At 42.5% G+C, this 21,070-nt stretch overlaps 1 protein-coding gene across 5 annotated transcripts in view; it reads left to right on the top strand.

Annotated features, from left to right (window-relative positions):
- rad51b (RAD51 paralog B) overlaps positions 1 to 21,070 on the top strand; it is a 568,881-nt gene that overhangs the window by 61,802 nt on the left and 486,009 nt on the right. The gene's annotated exons all lie outside the window — the stretch shown is intronic.

Below are 21,070 nucleotides of genomic sequence, written 5' to 3'. Positions count from 1 at the left end.
GGGCAATTTAGCATGGCCAATTCACCTGACCTGCACATCTTTGGACTGCGGGAGGAAACCGGAGCACCCGGAGGAAACCCACGCAGACACGGGGAGAACGTGCAAACTCCACACAGTCAGTCGCCTGAGGCGGGAATTGAACCCGGGTCTCAGGCACTGTGAGGCTAACCACTGGGCTTCCGAGGCGGAAGATGAGGTGTTCTTCCTCCAGGCGTCTGGTGGTGAGGGAGCGGTGGTGAAGGAGGCCCAGGACCTCCATGTCCTTGGCAGAGTGGGAGGGGGAGTTGAAATGTTGGGCCACGGGGCGGTGTGGTTGATTGGGGTGGGTGTCCCGGAGATGTTCCCTAAAGTGCTCTGCTAGGAGGCGCCCAGTCTCCCCAAGGTAGAGGAGACCGCATCGGGAGCAACCTGACCAGCATCGGGGTGCTGCCTGAACTGCTGTGCTCTTCCAGCACCACTCAATCAGAATCTGGTTCCCAGCATCTGCAGTCATTGTTTTTACCTCCAGTGTTACCCTGTACATTCATGGACTATCTTTGACTATTTCTTTGTATTCCTCCCCGATCCACATTGTTCTGTGCACAATTGATCCCAGTTCCCCTAGCAGTAATGGATCTTTTGCATTAGCCTCAGAGGGGAGATAGCTTTTATCCACTAGGTGGCACTTCCAACAGTACAGCAGTCCCTCAGTACAACATTGCCAGTCTAGATTGTCATTGCCAATCTAGATTTTGTTTTGAAGTCACTGGAATGGGTCTTGAACCCATGCCTTTCTGACTCGGACACGAGCGACCTACTACTGAACCACGGCAGACATTTGATTGTGAAAGCTCAGACTCTTTCCAGGCTCCGATGATATAAATAGGCCTCAGTGGTGAAGCCCTGTTGTTTTCCAGATCCATTTCTTGTTCAGCTCTGGGAAAAATCGCATTTGGTCATTGAGTATTAACTGACTTACTTGGATCCCTTCGGCTTCATTGATTGAAGGTAGAAAAGCTGAAACTTTATTGCTGGAACAGCACAGCAGGTCAGGCAGCATCCAGGGAACAGGAGATTCGACGTTTCGGGCACAGGCCCTTCTAACTGACCTGCTGTGCTGTTCCAGCAATAAAGTTTCAGCTTTGATCTCCAGCATCTGCAGACCTCACTTTCTCCTTGAAGGTAGAAAAGCAAATCAGGAGAGTGATGGAATACAGCACTCAGGAAGCTTGACACCATTCCCAGACAAAGCAGCCCGCTTGACTGGCACCATATCCGGAAGCATCCATTCCCTCCACCGCTGACACTTAAAAGCAGCGGTGTGTGCTGATTCTCCTGCTCCTCGGGTGCTGCCTGACCTGCTGTGTTTTTCCAGCACCACACTCGACTCTGATCTCCAGCATCTGCAGTCCTCACTTTTTGCTAGCAGCAGTGTATGCCATCTACAAAATGCAAAAATTCAACAAATACCCTTCGTCAGCACCTTCCATACCCACAACCACTTCCATCTAGATGGATAAGGGCAGCATATATATATGGAAACACCACCACCTGCAAGTTCCCCTCCAGGCCAGTTACCATCCTGACTTGGAAATATATCACTGTTTCTTCAGTGTTATTGGATCAGAATCCTGGGACTCCTTCCCTAAGGGCATTGTGGCTCTACCTGCAGCACATGGACTGCAGCGGTTCAAGAAGGCAGCTCACCACCACCTTCTCAAGGGTGAAGATGGATGAGCAATAAATGCTGGCCAGCCAGCAACACCCATGCCCCATGCAATAATATTTTTAAAAGCTTCCAATTCCTCTGTCCTATTCCTGACCCTGTACAGTTCACTAAATGTCATTTTCTTCTGCATGTGGAGCTCCTCACTGTCATTTTTAGTTGCTTACTTTGAATTAAGATGTCTGTCAGCTTGTCTGTAGATGGCAGAAAATCTGACAATGATGAGCCCTCCCCGATATAAATCTTTGAAATGTTACATATGGCTTTACTTTGCCAGGAAGTTTAAATATTTATTAAATGTGGAGGGAGATTTTATTGATTGTTGCTCATGGTAACAGTATTCTTTCTCCCTTCATGTACTCAAAAGTGCTTTGCACTAAAGTACCTTTCACAAATTGGGCTCGAGAAGTTTTAAATATCTTTTGAACCACATCGTTCAACAATTGACTATTGTGCATTTTTTTTAATGCTTGCAGCTAACTATATTTGCAGCTAACTGCTGAAAATAAAGGATCTAATTTGCATTGTATGCATGTAGAATACTGATAAGATGTTTTATGGAGTGTTCCTACTTCTGGGCCAGATGTTCTGAGTTCAAGTCCCACCTATGATGAAAATATTTTGTTTAAAAGAATCTGCTGCTGTAGGGAACGTAATAAGTGGTTATATAACGTAAACTGCATTAATGTTGTGCTTTTCTGTCTATGAAGTGCCACACTGATCTTTCCAGCATGGGGGTTGGATGTAACCAAACTATCGGATTCATGGTCGGAAGTGTAAGGAAGGGTGAGAACAAGTTTGGTGGAAACACTGAGTTGGGTGAAAAGCTTTGAGGTGTGGATTACAACATGGTGTATGGCTCCATGAGGAGGCGCTTCACAAAGGAACTTGCACAGAAGTATAAAAGCAAATTACTGCGGATGCTGGAATCTGAAACCAAAAGAGAAAATGCTGGAAAATCTCGGCAGGTCTGGCAGCATCTGTAATGAGAGAAAAGAGCTGAAGTTTCGAGTCTAACTGACCCTTCGTCAAAGCTAAAAAAGTGGAGAAAGAGGGAGGTCCCTATTTCTCCCCTTTTTTTTGCTCTAACAAAGGGTCAGTTAGACTCTAAAGGTCAGCTCTTTTCTCACCTTACAGACCTGCTGAGATTTTCCAGCATTTTCTCTTTTGGTTGCACAGAAGTGGGCCTTCAGCCACTGAGGAGGTTTTGGGAGAATTGATTAAAAGCTCGTTGAAAGTTGGTCTTTTAAGGTGGATGTTTTCGCAAGAAAGTGAATTGGACAGGTAGAGGGATTTAAGAAAAGAATTCTATCATGTAGGAATTAGTCAGTTGAAGATATGGCTGCAGGTGTTTGGGGCAATGGTAGGAAATTCCTGAGACTGAAGTCAGAAGATAGGGAGTTAAGTGTGCTGTAGTTTGGGGGGAGTTGAAGCTAAAGCAAGTAATTCCATGAACAAATCTGCATAGTTGGATGAGAATTTTATACTTAACGATACCACGTGCTGGGAACAAATGTGAATTAACAAGAAGGATGGTGTAGCATATGGGGCAGTTTGGTTGACTGAAATTTAAAGAAGGGCATAAATGGGAGACTGGTAAGGAAATCATCACAATACTCAAGTCTGAAGTACTAAAACATAAATGATGGTTTTACTGATGATTGAGCTGAGGCTAGGGCAATATTGGGGACTTAGAATCATAGAGATGTACAGCATGGAAACAGACCCTTTAGTCCACATCATGAATATTGGGATAGATATTTTTTGTTTGGGCTCATATGGCTCAGGAGCTCAGCGTATGAAGTAGGATGTGGTGGTTATGAGCTAAGTTTCAGAGACTGGCACATTATTTAGGGAGGGAATTGGAATTTGTGGAAGGAACTGGAGATGATGCTGTGTTGGTCTGATCAACATTTAAGCAGAGGCTATTGCAGCTCATTCAAGAGTGCAGTATTCTCAGGATAGAGCGAGGTCTGAACCTGTGGCCCACAGCAGCCAAGGACAGTGTACAGGTGGAGAAGAAAGGGGACCGTAACAATAGATTCTTGGGGCATTCTGGAGGGTTGAGCTGGGAGGTTGGAAAGTAACAAGAGTGAACCAAACCAAGAAAGTTCCACTGAATTGGATGACATGGCAGAGACTGAATAAAAGGAAGATCTGTGTGAGGTCTGAGTCAGGGCTTTAGACATATTGATGACAACAAAGGATAGTGCACTGTATTCACAGAGAATATCAGTGTTAACTTCAGCTAGGAATGGCAGAGGGATAGAAACTTTTAAGACTGTCAAAAGGTACTGTGGAAACTACGACCAGTCAGTATGACTGTGGTGGGGCAGCATTTAGAAACAATAACTTGGAACAAAATTAATAGTCACATGAAAAATACACATTGGTGAAGAAAACCAGATGGTTTTGTTTAACACAAATTGGGTTTAACTAACTAAGTTGCGTGACATTTTTGATGAGGTTAATGTTGTTTAGCTTGACAAGGTGCCACACATAAGATTTGTGAGCAATGTTGTAGCTCATGGAATAAAAGGGGCAGTAGCAATAAGCACATGAAGTTGGCTGAGTTAAAGGAAACAGAGTATAAGTGGTTAATAAATGCATTTTGGGCCAGCAGAGTTTCCTGGGGGACAGTGTTGGGACTCCTGCCTTTCCTGACATATTGATGATGTCAATTTTGATACACAAAGCAAAAGCTCCAAATTTGTGGATTAGAGTAACTCAAAAGCATTGCAAATGATGAGGATAGCTCAGAGCTTCAAAAGGACATGGGCAATGTTGGTGGAATGGGCTGACAAGTCGGAGAGGAAATGTAATATTCAGAAGCACAGAGTGATTAATTTGGGCGGAAGAACATGGACTTTTACGCGAAGAGTACAATTCTAAAGATGATGAAGGAGCAGAGGGACCTGGATTATATGTGCATAAGCTATTGAATGTGGCAGGACAGGTTAAGTGCATACAGTATTCTATGCTTTTTAATAGGGTATGGAGAACAAGAGCAAAGAGGTTACATTAAACTTGTGTAAAACACTGGATCAGCCCCAGCTGGAGTATTGAATCCGGTTCTGGGCATCACACAGTATCTGAAAGATGAAGTCCTCAGAGAGAGTACAAATAAAATTATGAGAATGGTTTCATAAGATGAGGAGCTTCAGTTGTAGATGGATCGGAGAAGGGAAGATTTTATATCAGTATTCAAAATAGTGAGGAATCTGAACAGACTAGACTGGGGAAAAAATTGCTCCCACTAGTGGATATTTCGGTGTTGAAGGAGACTGCAGTGGAGAAAATGAAGTCCCTTCTTTTCTTTAGCCTGATGAATTGAAGGTTGAAGTGAGAGGCCGTTTTAGCAACCAGGCCTAGAATCTTCCATTTGTCCACATAATCCAGTAAGAACTGGTGATGGATGACTAATGAGGCTGAGTTTCATCATGCCTTAACCTGGTGTGAGTGTATTCAGGACGCTGGTTGCTACTTTGTTCATTAAGGAACCCAGAGGATTTGAAGACTTGTGTCAACTTGAAATGTTCTTTTCAGAAGGCTGTTAATGTTGGCCAAGTGCGCTCCTTTAAGAAAGCGAATGACGTGCTGTGGAAATTTTTTATATTTAAAAAAAAATTGTTTACAGTAAAGATTACTGCCGAAACCAGTCCTGACAAGATTTCCTTCCTGCTTGATGCTTTGAAATGTAACCACTGGCATGAATAGAGCACACATAATAAACATAATGAGCTGCAATGATTTATATTTTAATCAAGTGAAGATGCTCATTATGTTTGAACCACAACCCGAGTGCTTCAAATACAGTGCAGTAAACCTCATGGGTGCCAGTTAGTTTGAGAGTTGGAATAATTTTAGTGTATATGTCATTGTCGAACTAAGTTTCGTACTGTATATGTGTGAAGACTTTGTTACATGGACTCAATGATCCTGGTACCCAGATCTCTGTTTCCTTTCTGGTGAGAATCTGGCCATTTTAAGATGGCACAGCTAATTGATAACCCATTGATAAACCAATTAATTAGAGACCATGTGGTGCAGGAATAGGCCATGCAGTCCAATCAGCCCATGCTAGTGTGTATGTTCCATTTGAGCCTCGTTTTTTTATTACAAATAAGATGGTAGTGCTGCTGGACAGTGTGACACTTATTGCTTTTTCTTCACTCTCTCTCGAGCTCTCTCTTGCTCTCTCGCACTCTCGCACTCGCACTCTCACTCTCTCGCACTCTCACTCTCACTTTCTCTCAATCACTCACTCACTCGCACACACACACGCACGCACAGTGGTTAGCACTGCTGCCTCACAGCGCCAGAGACCCAGGTTCAGTTCCCGCCTCAGGCAACTGTCTGTGTGGAGTTTGCACATTCTCCCAGTGTCTGCGTGGGTTTCCTCTGGTGCTCCGCTTTCCTCCCACAGTCCAAAGGTGTGCATGTTAGGTGAATTGGCCACGCTAAATTGCCCGTAGTGTTAGGTGAAGGGGTAAATGTAGGGGAAGGGCCTGTTTCCACACTGTAAGTAATCTAATCTCTCTCACACTCTCACACACTCACACACACCTTGAGAGTAATGGCAAGCTGCTTTCTACAGTACCTACACCTAGAGTGCTGTTAGATAGGAAATGATAAGATTTTGACCCCAGGGGTGATGAAGGAGCATTGATACATTTCCAAGTCAGCATGGCTCGTAACTTGGAGGAAAATGTGAAAGCAGTGATATCCCTGTGCACCTTCTCCATTTGTTCTTCTGGATGTTTGAGGCTGCAGACTTTGAAGATGCTGTCAAAAAGGCTTGTTTTTAATGGCTGTAGCTCATGTTGTAGACGATACATACTGTCACCATTTTTCTGCAGTGGTGCAGGGAATGAATTTTTAAGGTAGGCGATAGTTTGTTGATCAAGCAGTTGTTTTGTCCCCGATGATATTGAGCTTCTTGAGTTTTGTTGGAGCTACACTCATCCAGGCAAATGGAAAGTATTCTATCACACTTGATTTATGTCTTCATAGACAGTAGAAAGGAATGAGGGGATTGGGGGTCGGGGGGGTGGGGGACATGAGTCACTTATTGACAAATATTTGGCCTTTGATTCCCTGCTGTAGTCACTATTTATGTGGCGTATTCATTTAGGTGTTTAGTCTGTCAGATGTCGACGGTCAAGGTTTGATGTTGCTAATGCTGCTGAATATAAAGGAGATGGTGAGATACTGTTGTTGAAGGTGGTCATGTCCTGGCATTTTCCTCTTATAAACCCAAAACCTGACTGATGTTGGGCAGGATCGAAAAGTGTGACGCTGGAAAGGCAGCATTCCAGGAGCAGGATAGTTGATGTTTCGGGCATATACCCTTCACCAGGAATGTGTGGTGGGGGAAGAGGAGGGATAAATAGGATGGTGGGGGCGGAGAGAAGTAGCTGGGAAGGCGATTGGTAGATGGCGGTGGGGGGTGATAGTGATAGATTGGAGAGGAGGGTGCAGCGGATAGGAGGGAAGGAAGATGGATAGGTGAGGGAAGATAATAGGAAACTAATGAAGTCTATATTGATGCAGTGTGGTCAGAGGGCCCCAAGGCAGAAGATGAGATGTTCTTTCTCCTGTCGTCGGGTGGCTTAGATTTGGCAGTGGAGGAGATCCAGGGCTTGCATGTCCTTGGTGGAGTGGGAGGGGGAGTTGAAGTTGTCAGCTGCATGGTGGTGGGGTTGTTTGGTGCGTGTGCCTCGGAGATGTACCCTGAAATCTTCCGCGAGTTGGCGTCCTGTCTCCCCAATGTAGAGGATACCACATTGAGAGCAACGGACATAGTAGCTGAGGTATTTGGATGTGCAGGGAAATTTATGCTTGGATGTGAAAAGATTCCTTGGGGCCTTGGACAGAGGTGAGGGGGGCAGGCGTGGGTGCAGGTGATGGCAAGGGAAGCTGCCAGGAGTGGTGGGTGGGTTGGTGGGTGTCATGGACCCAATGAGAGAGTCATTGAGGGAATGGTCTCTGCAGAATGTAGATAGGGGTGAGGAGGGAAATTTGTCTCTGGTAGTGGAGTCTGGTTGTAGATGGTGGAAATGATGGAGGATAATGCGCTGTATCCAGAGATTGGTAAGGTGGAAGGTGAGGACGAGAGGCGGTTCTGTCCTTGTTGTGGTTGAAGGGGTGGGGTTCAAGGGCGGAGGTGCGGGAAGTGGAGGAGATGCATTGGAGGTCATTGTTGATCACGTGGGAGGGGAAATTGCGGTCCTTGAATTAGGAGGCCATCTCGGATGGTCTGGAGTGGAATTGCTCCTGGGAGCAGACTGAGGCGGAGGAATTGGGAGTAAGAGGTTGTTTTTACACAAGGTCATTTGGGAGGAGGTGTTGCCCAAGTAGCTGTGGGAGTCGGTGGGTTTGATGTTGTTGAACCAGCAGTAGATGTTTGGACCAGGGATAGCCAAGGAAACTCCTGCAATGATATCCTATATGTGAGATAATTAGCTTCCAACAAGATGTTTTTTTGGAATCTGGCCAGTCTTCACCCAAATCCTAATGACTTCAATTTTGCTGAGGCTCTTTGATGCCACAGCTGGTAAAGTGCTGCCTTGATACCAAGGGTGCTCACCACATTTGCACTAAGGCTGTAATGAAGTCAAGAACCAAGTTTCCTGGAGGAGCCCAAACTAAAGATTAAGGAGCAGATTATTGGTGACTAAGTGGTGCTTAGTAGCACTGTCAATGACCCTCTGCCCAAGTTGAGTCAGGGTTGACAGGTTGACACTGATAGGTTGCATTGGATCATTCTGCTTCTTAAGGAAAGGATGTAGTTGGGGAATTTTCTACCCTGTTGAGTAGATGCTGCTGTTGCATGTGTACTGGAACCATGTGACTCTGGGAATGGTTAGTTCATGAATACAATCTTCAGCATTGCAGCCACAATGATATTGAGACCCAAAGCCTTTGTTGTATTCAGTGAGCTGAGTCGTTTATTGATACCACGTGGAATGAATCAGATTGGCTTCTGTGATGCTAGCTATCTTGTGTGGAGACTGAGATGGGTATCTACCTAGCACTCCTGACTATGTTGAGGTGATTGTAACTGCTTCAGACTTGTCTTTTGCTCCTGTAAGCTGTTTTCCAGCATCATTGCGGCTGAGGATGCACATTATCTGGATGACTGATAAGAACCTAAAGTATTTCTGCACATTGAACTTTTAATTCCAACATGACTTTTTTTTTTAAAAAAGAGGGCCACTACATCCAGGTGTACATGTCGAATGTATTTGCAGAGTCCTATGTGGATTCATGGAAGATAATACATGTACAGAGTCAGAGAAATATTTAAATAGAAGGGATTCACACTACTTTACCACTGTAGAGTATCTACTGAATTACTTACAATATATATTAATGACTTGGGCTAGGAACATAAATGTACTATTGCCAAGTTTGTGGATGGCAACAAAAGCAGGTGGGAAGGCAAGTGGTGTGGATGACACAGAGTCTACAGAGGGATATTGACGGGTTAAGTGTGTGTGCAAACATTCGGCAGATGGAATATAATGTGGGAAACTGTGAGGTTATGCACTTTGGCAGAAAGAATAGAGGAGATGAATATTATTTACATGGAAACATTTACAGAAAGCTATGGAGCATTGGGATTTGGGAGCCCTCATGCATAACTCACCAAAAAAAGTATATAAGATCAATAGTAATAAGAATGGCAAATGGAATGTTAGACTTCATTTCAAAGGGAATGAAGTATAAACACAGCAAAGATTTGCTAAAACTATACAGTACAGTACTCGGATCACAGCTGGAAAACCATGAACAGTTTTGGGCCCCTTAGCCAAGGAAAGATACGCTGCAATTGGAAGCAATTCAGAAAAGGTTCACGAGGTTGATCAAGTATGGAGCGACTATCTGATGAAGAGAGATTGAGTAGGTTGGGTCTATACTCATTGAAGTTTAGAAAATGGGAAGTGACCTTATTGAAGTATATGAGATTTTTAGAGGACTTGATAGGGCAGCTGTGGAACAGTTTCCTGTATGGGAGAATCTAGCACCAGAGGGCATGATCTCAGAATGAGGGGAGACCCATTTAAGCCAGAGATGAGGAGTTTCTTCTTTGAGGGTGGTGAATCTGTAGAATTCTTTAACGCGGAGGGCTGTGCTGGGTTGTTATGTTCAAGGCTAAGATAGACAGATTTTTAATCATAAAGGAATCTAGGATTATGGGGAATAGCTAGGAAAGTAGTGTTGAGGATTATCAGCTCAAACACGATCGAATTGAATGATGGAACTGACATAATGTGCTGAATGGTCTGTTTCTGCTCCTATGTCTTCTGGTCTTAAGAGGCACTGTTCTTAGATGTTTGCAATGCCCTCATAGTACTTAAGTATTTAAATGTACAGTTATGTTGCCAGGACATACAAGACTATGGATTAAGTGCTAGAAATAGGATTGAAGTAATTTTTGACTGGCACAGACCCGATGGGCTGAAGGGCCTTTGTCTATGCTGTGGACCTCTGTAAGAGATCAAAAGAAAACAATACAGAAAGCTGGACTCCTCCCTGCCCCATGTCGCCACCACCCACCAGTCGAGCAGAAAGCATCTCCAGCAGTCATGATTTACCCGTTCTGAGAAGGACAAAGAAAAGGTTAAAAGTCGACTGAGTTGGGGGGAGAAAAAATAGCAGCATGAGTAGGCCATGTGACTCGAACCTGCTCTACCATTCAATATGATCATGGCTAATGATCTACGTCAGTACCTGTTCCCACTTCCCATTTTTCCCATTGCACTTTGAGTGCCTAATGTTAAGTTGCTAGATCTGTTCTGAAGCAATTCCTGTTTAGGATGGGGTGGCATTGCCTCAGTGTGAAGTCAGGACTTCACCTCCATGAGAACTGTGCACTTTACTATGCATTCTAACCTTTCCTAATTTCTCAGCATTATCCTACCCTTCTCCCTTCTGTAGCTTCACCTCAAAACATTATTCACCTCAACTACTCCCTGTGGTAATATGGGATTACAATACACACTCTGCAACAGAGTGAGCGTTGCATGTTGGTGCACACCCTGGTTAAGAACATAGGCTCATGTTCTGACAGGCAGACCTTTGTTTGGTCTATAGACTGGATTACTATTTAATTTTATCTGGGCTTGTTTAGCAGCTTAGACTGCATATTTTCAAGTCACATGCTCTACCTTAGACACAATGAGTTAAAAGCAAGTGCTGGTTTGACAGTAAGACACGTAGGTGTTTTGTTCATGCTAAAAGTTAACGCTAGGTGTAGATTAGTTCGTATTTACATCAACATCTGGAAAACATATCTGAAACTAATAAAATTGGTGGTTAGACATCACTAGGTATATGAGAATCGAAGAGATGAATGCATGAGTGGACAAATGGTATACGAAGGAAGGTGCACAAAAATTGAGAGACAGAGAACACTAGACTAAGAAATAGGAAGGTGTTTGTTGGGGTTACAGTAAGATAGCATGTCATAAGATCTAAATTAGGTTTACTGGGTACACGGGCATCTATATGATTGTGGTAAATAAATGTGGTGAGCCAGAAGAGTAGATAATTGAGATGATAACCAGGAACTGCCTCAAAATGGCTCAGGATCCTAACCATTCCTGTAAATAAGACATTCAAGGAAGCTGGGGAGATAGAAGGAAAGAGGATTGACAGAATTTATTACTTAGAATGTTACAGTGCTGGAGAAAGAGGATATCGTGAAGGAGTCAATGACAGAGTCTATTTGGGCCACTAAGCACTGAGAAAGATATTGGGAAATAAATTTGCTAACAAATTCCTGAAAGGTGCGTTTGTTTCCAATGAGGGGCTAATATAGGCTTTTCTAATATAGGCTGGAGTAGTGACAGTATGAAAAGGCAGAGAGGGGTGAGTTTGCTGGATTAGTGTATTTCTGGAAAAACGGGTAGGAGACCTTGCAGGACATGGTTCTAGAGAATACAATGGCTCATGTGTCTGCAGAGGAATATTTTGGGATCAGTGATCAATCTACTGCTTAATTTAGCTATGGAAAGGGACAAGAATAATCAGAATAACAGTAACAATAATTGTGGGAGGGCTAATTGCAATGGATGAAGATGATCTGATTCAGTCAGTTGAAATCGAAGATTGGATGCAAATCTGTAATGGAAGCAAGAGTCTGCTTTTAAAGACTTTGTAGCCAGAAACAGGAACATGGCATCCTGTAAAATTGAGCTATTTGATACTCTTCATATTATAAATTCTGTTTGCTACATGGCTGGCATAGGTTGAGCATTCTTTGCCCAGACTTGATCTTGTGGATTGGAGTGTTATTCAAGCTGATCATGCTAGTTGAGTGAAAAAGAGAGGAGACATGTTGGATCCAACCCCAAAGACCTGGACAAAGAGCTGATCTTAATTTATTTTCACTCTGTTGGGTCCAAGCTCCAGGAGTTCTTCGACTGCATGGTTCACTCTCCTGAAAAAATACACTTGTATATAAAAATATACTCTGCTAGACTCTGATACAGGAAAATGAATTGATGCAGGAAAAACCAATGCAATAAAAATGCTGATATGGAGTGATGAAAATATAAAATTTCATGGACATGAAAGTGGGCACACTTACCAAAACACATTTCTAATGGCAAGATTTAAAAGTTAGAAACCTCAAAGTTGTGTTTGCTTCAAATTGCATTTTCCTTGACAGCCTTGGCAAGCCAGTTGAAAAACATCACTGTGTGCTTGAAGAGAGAAGCTTGATAGAAGCCATTATTTGTATTGATGTTTGTTCAGTAAATGTACTAATATGTAACATTGTGCAGAACACATAGTGAATTGTCAGAGCTTCAAGCTTTCTTCTGTTTCTGAGCAGGTTGTTCCAGAAATTCTCTTAAATAAAATGCAGGGAATTTTTTTGCAATGACGAAAACTCCCTCCACTGCACAGTGAGGAAGTCTGCCAAAACACCTAATGTGGTCAAACTCTTTAGAAAGACTGAAAGAGGAAAAAGGGAAATGCCAGCCCGTCCCTTGGAGAGATACATGTTGAGTTTTTGGTACAGCCCTCCAATAGTCAACAAGTCTGATTTATAGTGCACTCGTATAACTTTGGTATGAACCCAGAATATGAGGTTTTTTAATAGTCTGTCTGTCTTTCCCACCAATTTGGGAAGTGTTTAAATCAAGCTCCAAAAGACCACGAATGGTTAACTGTACTCTTTACAAAGTTGAAGAAATTGGCAATAAGCCTTAAGTTATGTCCCAGCCCCTAAAGCAGGCTTCATCAAATGGACCTTGTTTTTCTTTCTCCAGAACAATAGCTGCAATTCATTTGACTTGACAGCACTGCATTTGACTTGAGCTTGATGTGAGCCTTTGGAAAGCATTATTGTAACCTCAGTCTAATGTTGTATATGGTTCCTATACTGACTAATAATCTTGGAAGAATGTTTGCTGGCATTAACTATAATACCTGGCTTCAGATTGATTTGCTTACACTATTGGAATCGTGGCACTAGTTAGGGCACTAAAGCTTCAATTGATTGTCACCTGCACAAACATTATCACTGAATTACTAAATTCTCCGTATTGACACAATTTCTTGGTTTCCCTTCTTTGGTCACGGATCGGCTTGGTTCTTGTACAACAATGGAGACTGTCAGTATAGCAGATTCGAAAGTCAGGGTATTCTACCCTCAACAGAAAAGGGTAATGAAATGGGAAACCCAACAAATAAAAATGAATCTGAAGTCACATCTCCCTGGCAGGGTTGCAGAGTTCAGTACAATCCCAAACTGGGGTGAAGAAATAAACAAGATGAGCAAACTTTGTCTTCTCGACTAAGGATGGAGATGTTGAACTCTTTTGGTAAATATCCATTTATTAATACTCAAGAGATGGGCTGGATCTTGTTTTGGCGTGAAGCTATACATTTGATGAATATTGAGTCTTGCTGTGCCTGAAGGAAATTGCCAGTTCTCCTCCTCCAACCTCTTTCCTATCATATGGTTTTGTTCGCAGATTGATGCATCCCCTTCATAGATGAAAATTGGGTGCAGTACAAAAATCATATTCTTTGAGAGAGTCCAAGGGTTAACACAATAGGTAGAGCCTGACCTCGTTGGATCATCTTCATTAGGTTTAATTTGAGAACTAAGATACTCGGCTTACTATCTAAATGCCTGTTTGCCCTTTGAGCAATTGAATTGTTCAACAAGAGGCATGTTGCCATTCTTTCTAAACTGGCTAAAACAAATCCTGCTTTCCTGTAGACTCCCAAAGATCCATCAATTGGTGACCTGCATTTCCTTTGAAAGAGTAATAGTGTTTGCTTAAATTATACCCGTGTTCTGCAGCATTTCATGCTGTAAGATCTTTGTGTTCAAGCAGTTTTTGGTAATCCTCACCCTACTTAGTGACGATTTTGAATTTGTATTCTAAACTAATTCCTGAAGCAGGGAAATGTTCCTTTGTGCTTCATCCTCCCAAAAGCTGACACCATTCTAAAATATATCTTTGAATATGTTGGATCTCTTGGGAAGATCTCTTGGCTTCCCTTCTCCAGTAGAAATAGGCCCAGTCTCTCAACTCTCCTTATAATTACAGTTTTCTATACCCAGTATCAATCTGGTGAATCTGCATTGCCCACTCTATGAATTTAACTGTCTTTCTGCTGCTCAACCTACAGTCCATATTCTGAGACTTTACAAGACCTGATCACTGTCTGCTAAACTCCTTTGCTTGTATAATCAGCAGATTCAACTTTGTACTGTCAATGCTCAAGTCCAAATCATTAGCCGACCCGCAATGCATTCAATTTACTTTTTCCAATTCAAAGTGATACTGTAGCTATTCGTAGCTATTTGCACGCAGGTAAAACTGCACTCGTTTCTGGTTTTAGAGTGCATTTCCAAAGCTATACATCCTTTGAAGATTTCTGAGGTTCACATAGAATCATAGAGTCGTACAGCACAGAAACAGACTGTTGGGTCCAACTTGACATTGCGGATCAGTTATCCCAAACCACTGTTGTGCCACTTTTGGAATATTGTGTGTAATTCTGGTCTTGCTGCTATAGGAAGGATGTTGTGAAACTTGAAAGGGTTCAGAAAAGATTTACAAGGATGTTGCTTGGGTTGCAAGATTTGAGCTAAAGGGAGAGGCTGAATAGCTTGGTGCTATTTTCCCTGGAGCATCAGAGACTGAGGGGTGGCCTTATAAAATCATGAGGGGCGTCGATAAGGTAAATAGCCAAGGTCTTTTTTCTGGGGTGGGGGGAGTCCAGAACTAGAGGGCATAGGTTTAGGGTGAGAGGGGAAAGACTTAAAAGGGACACAAGGGGCAACTTTCTCATGCAGAGAGTAGTGCGTGTATGGAATGAGCTGCCAGAGGAAGTGGCATGGACTGGTTGGACCGAAGGGTCTGTTTCCATGCTGTACATCTCTATGACTCTATGGTGGAGGTTGGTACAATTACAACATTTAAAAGGCATGTGGGTGGGTAAATGAATAAGAAGGGTTTAGAGGGATATGGGCCAAGTGCAAGAAAATGGGATTAGATTAATTTAGGATATCTGGTTGGAGAGGACGCGTTGGTCCGAAGGGTCTGTTTCTGTGCTGTACATCTCTATGACTATTTTCCAGCACTTGGCCCAAATCCCTCTAAACCCTTCCTATTCATATACCCATCCAGATGCCTTTTACGTGCTGTAATTGTCCACACCTCCACCACTTCCTCTGGCAGCTCATTAACCACACTCTCGGAGAGAATGGAAGAGCCAATTTTGAAAAGTAAGATCACAAAAAATCCATTTTTCAGAAGATTGTAATACTTATAAGTTGTAGATAGAGTTGAGAGATATTTGATCCTGAATGTTCTAGGTCTCACAGGCAAGATTCTTTATAGGTCTCCCCAAGGCTGTTCAAGGCTGAGGGGGAGGCAATGGCCTAGTGGTATTATCCCTAGGCTATCAATCCAGAGACCCAGGAAATGTTCTGGGTATGCACAGCAGATGGTCGAATTTGAATTCAAAAATAACAGATCTGGAATTAGGAATCTAGTGATGACCATGAATCCATTTCTGATTGTTGGAAAAACCTATCTGGTTCACTAGGGAAGGAAACTGCCATCATTACGTGGTCAGGTCTGCATATGAATCCAGACCCACGGCAATGTGGTTGGCTCTTAACTGCCCTGTGGGCAATTAGGGATGGACAGTAAATGCTGTCTAGGTAAAAACAAGGACTGCAGATGCTGGAAACCAGCGTCTAGATTAGAGTGGTGCTGGAAAAGCACAGCAGGTCAGGCAGCATCCGAGGAGCAGGAAAATCGACGTTTCGGACAAAAGCCCTTCATCAGGAATAGAGGCAGGGGTGCCTGCAGAATGGACAGATAAAAAAAGAATGCTACCTGGCCAGTGACACCCACGTCCTGTGAACAAATATAAAAAAAAGATTTTGCAGTTCCCTTTTCCAGACATTTGGCAGTAATGGCCTTTGGAAGGGATGAAGAAAAACAAATAGTCTGCTTCTGATGTTGCAATAAGCTAGCAGTAATATTATCTCAGCAGAACAACTGATGGAAGGAATGTATTAAATACGCTTCTGAGTAGCCACCTTCAGTTTATGGGCATGTCTAAGATAGTAGTGCAATGCAGTAGTTCCCCCATACCCACGGGGGAACACGTTCCAAGACCTACTGCGGAAGCCCAAAACCGCGGATAGAAGCGAACCCACCCGTTTAAATGGGAAACGTACCTTCCCGGCAGCCTCAGCCCCCTGCTTCTGGAACGTTCCCTGTAATTTGTTCAGGCTGCGGTAAACTGAGGAAAAACAATTCCGCGGATATGTCGGTTGCTCTGTATTATGCCCTTTAATTTGAAGAAAAATGTCCACAATTCACGCGGCATGTCATTTTATAGTCCATTCGTCTTGGCTTGAGGTATGCTGTGGCACTCCCAAATTGAACCTGTTTCTTTAATTTAGTAAAAGTGTAACCCAAAACAAAAAGAAACATTTCTAACCCCATAACTTGCGTTTGAAGATTTGACACCCTCGTTCTCAAGGATCGACACTTGCACGCAACGTAAGATTTTCACAGGTAGGAATATTTATGCCCGGAACCCAGGGCATAAACAGCAATGTGGAATATTCTATCAGTCAGGCTTCAGCTTGACCTGATCAGAAAGTGACTATTACAAGTCACTGGGTTGAAATTGTGGAACTTCCTGGTCACCTCAGTTCTAAGGGAGTACTTTCACCATATGTATATCAGTGGTTCAAGAAGGTGGCTAACCTTCATCTTCTAAAGGGCAACTGGGGATGATGCTGGCCTTGCCAAAAATTCTCACATCCTATGAAGACATAAGAAAATAAACATTAAGTTTCAGGGGTTGAGAATGGTTTGATAGCACCTCTATTTGCCATACTGATATAATTCAGGCGACTTTAGAATTATTATCCATAACACCAAAATGGCCTCCATGTAGGGGCAGACATGGCCCATGACATCAGTTGGCTGTGACAGAACAGGCTGCAGGAATTATCTGCACGTTGATGTCGTCACCAGCACATGCGCTGCTGACAAAGAGGAGAGGGAGGCAAGCCAGAAACTGGGGCCTTGGCAGGAAAGAGACAAAGTTCAGGAGCAGAAGTGGGGGAAGCTGTGCCAGCTTTCATTTGTCCAATTTATGTATTAGTTTTTTATGAAAATTGTTCTTAACTCTGAAGACCTTCCTGCAGTGCCATCTTTGAGACTGGCTGCAGCTTTGCGTCCCTTACCAGTGATGTCAGCTTTCTCGTGGTGTGCCCTGTTTGTGCTATTCCGCTACTATGTGGGCTAGGTGTGACAAAAATGGTTAGGTCTTGGGGTGGTGGCCATCTGTCAAAACATCAAACTGATGGATATTCTGCACTAATGTCCCCTCTAAGCTGTGGAGCAATTTGAAAGTCTCCCTGCAGGCCATGTATAAGTTGGGACCATGAAATTACCAAGTGAAATATTAAAGAGGCTGAAGCTACCCTTTTCATTCTCAGCTCCACAATTTCCAACCTTGGAGATAATACACTTGCTGCTTATTCTTTGTGCTGAAATGGACAATTTAATATTTTCCCACATTATTCTCAATTCGACAGATCTCTGCTCACTCAATTGATGTATCTATATCAATTTGGACCTTGTTCTCCTCACAACTTTTCTTTCTACCTATCTTTGTGCCATCAGTAAATATAGCAACCACACCTTCTGTCCCTTCATCTTAGTGCTTTATATAAATTGTACATGATCCCTGTGCATTTTGCCAGCCAGAAGATTTATGCTTATACTCTGCTTCCTTTCAGCTAGCCAATCTTCTATTCATGCCAATACAATAAAATACCTTCTATACCATAACTGTTAGTTTTCCACAGTGGCCTTTGATGTGTTTCTTTATCAAATGCCTTCAGGAAATCTAAGTACAGTATATTTACTGTTCTTATTTATCCAAAACAAGCGTTACTTCTTCCAAAGGATTCCAGTAAATTAGTCGAATATTTCCCGGTCACAAATCTCAATTGACTCTGCCTTTTACCTTGAATTATTCTAAGTGCCCACTATAACAGCTCCTAATATTTCCCTTATGAAAAGCTGTGGGTCTAATGATACTCTGGCAAGGATATTGAATACCTGTGCTCCAGAACTAGCCACAAGACTCGCCAAACTATTCCAGTACTGTTATAACACTGGCATCTATCCGGTAATGTGGAAATTTCCAGGTATGATATGTTCATAAAAGGCAGGACAAATCCAACTTGGCCAATTACTGCTCTATCGATCCACTCGCAATAATCAACAAAGTAATAGGAATGAATTGTCCATGTGTCACTACCCCTTTATATGAAACTGCTATTCAACTCAACTACTCCATTGTAGCAGCAAGTTCTGCATACTAACCACATACAGATAAAGAAAGTTTTTCATAATTTATTGTCAGTGACTTTTATGTTTCTAGTCCCTAGTCTGGAATATTTGAAAATATACATTGGAGTGTACTCTTTTAAACTCTTTAACTATTTTAAAGATGTCCTCCATCTAACCACTAAAGAGGTCATTCAATGTCTTTTTCCTTTGCTTCTTTTCCCTTCCTCCGTTCCTTGCCTTGTGCTTTTCTTTGTAATATTTACCAGTTTTGATGAAGAATCTGGAGTCTTAAACTGTTAACTTGTTTGTTGGTTCTCTGTTAAGTGCTTCGATGATTTTTTGGCTTTAATTTCAGTTTTCCAAAATTCCACATTTGCTTCCAGAAAATTGGCTGTCTTTTCAATTTGCTAGTTGCTTCCTGAAGCTAGAAAGAATATGGCTGTTTTCTCCAGTGTTTTCCTGGTCCGTGTGTGTAAGTTCAAGTGCATCCAAAACTTCACTGCTGCTGTTCTATTTCACACCAAATCTGGAAAAAAAGACTTGGTTATTAAACATTTTCATCCATTATCTCCAAATATCTCTTCGGTTTCACCCCATCCTACCTCTACACCCTCCTCAGGCCTTGCAACTGCCTAAGATTTCAGTACTCCAACAATTCTTCCATATTTGTTGGATGTTCCCTCAGGTGTCAAGGCCTGAAGTTCTGGAATGTTGAAGTAATTCCTCTTCTCCCTTCTCATTTAAGATACTCCTTAAAACCCACCTTATAGACAAATCTTTGGTTACCTGTACTAATGTTTCCCTTATGTGTCATATTTTGTCTTTGGATTTTAATACTCTATTGAGTGTGTTGCATAAATGCAAGTTGTTTGCAAAATTCCATTTTCAAGGCATTTCTTTAATAGTTGTTCGGGTATTGGTTCATTCCATCTAGCTGGTTGTCAGATTGGCAAATTTATTTGGTTAGGGCACAGACAGGCTGGCAGGCAGGATGTCTTTGAACCCAAATGGAAATGACCTCTACAGTATTTGTGTACCAGACACTCTTTTTGACTATCTTTTTTGTCTGGGTAAGCATTGAAGACTTGATGCAGATATGTGAGGCATGTTATTTTTTCAGTTGTCCGTTTGCTGGAACCTTAGCAACTACCTGAGATGATTTATATTTGCTGGCTTTACCCTGCTGAACCCGCTACTTAATCATCAAGGAAGGCAGAAGCAGAATGTTGTGCAGATAAAAATTTCAGTGTATTTTTATGGTAAAGGACTTAGCATCTAGTCCAATTCTCCCCCTGTAAAGATCAAACCTTTTCATTTCCTTTACATTTGGACTGTAAACTAAAATTGACAGGTACTGCTTGAAACCAAGGTGACTGTGCAAAGAGATGGGTGCAGTTTTACAACTTATGTTTGCTGGAAAACATTGAGTTGAATGCATGTTGCACTTTCCTGGAATGGTGAGACCAGAAGCAGACACTAAGAGTTCTGAACTAAGGGAAGGTTGCTTGACAATGCTCTGAATCACTCCTGACCAAGTGATTATTGTGCGATTATTGTAAGTGCAGCAGAGAACCACGCAGCCTGCAAATAGAAAACTGCTTAAAAGTCTCACAAAAGTGAAGGTAATAGAAAGGATCAAATTAAGTTGTAGAGTTATAGGTTAGTAATTCACATTTCCTAATTTCCATTGATTAAAGACGATGTATTTGTAATAAACAGTTATATACTTGTTCAGTGCAGGAACCTGATTAGCTTGTCCATTTAATCCAAGTTCGTCATTCAGGTGAGTTGGGGATTTTGATAATTTGATTGAATCTTTTCAAATAACTGACAGGGTTGTTAAGAAGGCAATACAGTGTTTTGGCCTTTATTAATAGAGGGATTGAGTTCCGGAACCAGGAGGTTGTGCTGCAGCTGTACAAAGCTCTGGTGCGGCCACACTTGGAGTATTGTGTACAGTTCTGGTCACCGCACTATAAGAAGGATGTTGGTGCTTTGGAGAGGGTGCAGAGGAGATTAACTAGGATGTTGCCTGGTATGGAGGGAATGTCTTATAAGGAAAGGCTGAGGGACTTGAGGCTGTTCTCGCTAGAGAGAAGAAGGTTGAGAGGTGACTTAATAGAGATATACAAGATAATCAGAGGGTTAGATAGAGTGGACAGGGAGAGCCTTTTTCCAAGCGTGGGGAAGGCAAACATGAGGGGACACAGCTTTAAAGTGAGGGAAGATAGGTATAAGACAGATGTCAGAGGTAGTTTCTTTACTCAGAGTAGTAAGGATATGGAATGCATTGCCTGCAATGGTAGATTCGCCAAGTTTAAGTTCATTTATGTCTTCATTGGACAGGCATATGGATGTAAATGGAATAGTGTAGATGAATGGGCTTCGCCCCCCCGGCGAGTTCCGTCACCACGCCTAACCCCGCCCCTTCGCCGATCTCTGACTGCATGCCTAACCCCGCCCCCACATCTATTTCCGTCACCACGTCTAACCCCGCCCC

Source organism: Chiloscyllium plagiosum, chromosome 10 (genome assembly GCF_004010195.1).
Source record: "Chiloscyllium plagiosum isolate BGI_BamShark_2017 chromosome 10, ASM401019v2, whole genome shotgun sequence".
Lineage (NCBI taxonomy): Eukaryota > Metazoa > Chordata > Chondrichthyes > Orectolobiformes > Hemiscylliidae > Chiloscyllium > Chiloscyllium plagiosum.
This window is presented reverse-complemented; position numbering and strand designations above follow the sequence as displayed.